At 41.1% G+C, this 2278-nt stretch overlaps 1 pseudogene; it reads left to right on the forward strand.

Moving 5' to 3' along the window:
* The first annotated feature begins 247 nt into the window (after positions 1–247).
* On the forward strand, positions 248–1420 carry LOC109490805 (annotated as a pseudogene).
* Positions 1421–2278: the final 858 nt, after the last annotated feature.

Raw genomic sequence — 2278 nt, forward strand, 5'->3', positions numbered from 1 at the left:
TCATTCTTTACCTCATCCATGTTATCACCGTCACTTGTTCAGCTTGTTCTTCTCTTGCCTAGATTACTGGAATAGTCTATGACAGTATTCCTGCTTCAGCTTTGCTCCTTATTTCAGTCAGGTCAGTGTCCAACTAGACAAACAAATCACCTTGGAGAATTCCCCACCTATAGGCTGAGGTTCAAAAAGAAGAGGCATGGCTCACTCTCTTTCTGCCACTATCTTGGTTCCACATTCCCTGCACAAAATGCCTGGTGAAGCCACAGAAACCATCCCTGCTACAGAGCAGGAGTTGCCAGGGCCTCAGGCCGAGGCAGGGTCTGGAACGGAATCCGACAGTGCTGAATCAGTACCAGATCTCAGGGAACAGGATTCCACACAGGCGACCACACAATCAGCCCAGCTGGCAGCTGCAGCTGAAATCGATGTAGAACTGGTCAGTAAAGCAAAACAGAGCTGAAGTGAAAAGAAGGCACGAAAGGCTCTGTCCAAACTGGGTCTTTGACAGGTTACAGGGATGAGGAGTCACTATCTGGAAATCTAAGATTAACTTCTTTGTTGGGCACCTGGGTGACCCAGTTGGTTAAGCGTCTGCCTTCGGCTCAGGTCCTGATCCTGGAGACCCGGGATCAAGTCCCTCATTGGGCCCCCTGCTCAGCGGGAAGTCTGCTTCTCCCTCTGATCTTTCCCCTTTCATGTTCTCTCTTTCTCTAATTCTCTCTCTCTCAAATACATAAATAAAATCTTTAAAAAAAAAAAAGAATATCTTCTTTGTCATCACAAAACCAGATGTCTAAAAGAGCCAAGTGCTGAACAGTAACTTCCAGTATGATACCAGTTTGTTAGAAAGAAAGGAAATGCATGTACATATTGTGTTTGACTACATGCGTAAGATACCAGAGGAAAATGTTAAAATGATAAGGGTGGTGGTTGTTTTTAGGAAGTAGAAATGGGGAGCTGGGAAGCAGAGGGCTTTTACTTTTAACTCTATACCATTCTGTAGCATTTTTTCAGAATTAACAAATATAACTTTTATTGAAAATTAAATTCTGTGGAAAACCCCCAAATCCATTAAAAAAAAAAAAACTATGAAAAAATAAATAGATAAATAAAAGAACCCAGCTTCAGATACCTACATAGTTTTTGGGGAAGGATCAAGGATTTATCTCAGCAGGCACAACTAGCAACTACTGAGAAATTCAAAGTTCAAGGTAAAGCTGTCTCAGACATTCAAGAAAACACACAGACTCCAACTGTACAAGAGGAGAGTGAAGAGAAAGAGGTTGATGAAACAGGTGTGGAGGTTAAGGACATAGGATGGGTCATGTCACAAGCTAATGTGTCAAAAGCAAAGGCAGTCCAAACCCTGAAGAACAACAGTAATGATATTATAAATGCTATTATGGAATTAACAGTGTAACCATCTGAAAATGAGAACCTTTTTTGGTGTTTCAAAAGAATAACTGTAGCTTGGTTTGAAATTTGTATAGTGTTTCAATCATTAATAAAGTTATAGCTTGTTGTTAGATGGAAAAAAAAATAGGAGGCATAACCAGAGCACAAAAGTATACTCACTACTGATGCCAGTGAAAGTAGAACCACCATAATTCACTCAGCCAGTGGTCAGTGATGAGGCAGAGGAAAAGACTGAAAAAATGGCCTGGCTTCTCTCTTCCTTCCACTCGTCAGTGTCTCATCCAGCTGTCACATAAAAAAGCCTAGAAAATACAGTACCAAGGCAGAACTTGAGAAGGAAAGAATGGATATGAAAGCAGTTGGGTCAAGGACCAATGAACTCTGCCCCTAACTCCACCCCACTATAGCTTTATGTTCCCCCAAAAGCAAGAGTGAACCACATGAAATAGAGCACATATCCTGCCAAGCGCCTACTCTCAACCTTCCAACAGTTTTACATCATACCCTAAATAAAATACCAAGTTCTAATCACGACCTATGATGTTTCACGTTATGTAGCCACAGTCTATTACTCTAATTTCTTCCTGCCTTTCTCCTTTGCCTCACCTCATTTCAGCATGTAGCTTTTCTTGCATTTCATTGACTATGTCTAGCAAATTTCTTCCCCTCTTTTCCATCTGTTTGGTAAATTATTCCCCTTGTTTACTAGGCTTGTTCCCAGCTTCAGTCAGGCCTGTGTGCAAATATCACCTCTCCACAGAGGACTTCTCTGATCATTTTTCCAAAATATTGACTCATCCACTACTATATGTCTCCTTGCCATGAGTAATTTTTCTCCTTAGTAATATCACTACTTCACCAT

The sequence above is a fragment of the Ailuropoda melanoleuca genome, chromosome 11 (assembly GCF_002007445.2).
Source record: "Ailuropoda melanoleuca isolate Jingjing chromosome 11, ASM200744v2, whole genome shotgun sequence".
Lineage (NCBI taxonomy): Eukaryota > Metazoa > Chordata > Mammalia > Carnivora > Ursidae > Ailuropoda > Ailuropoda melanoleuca.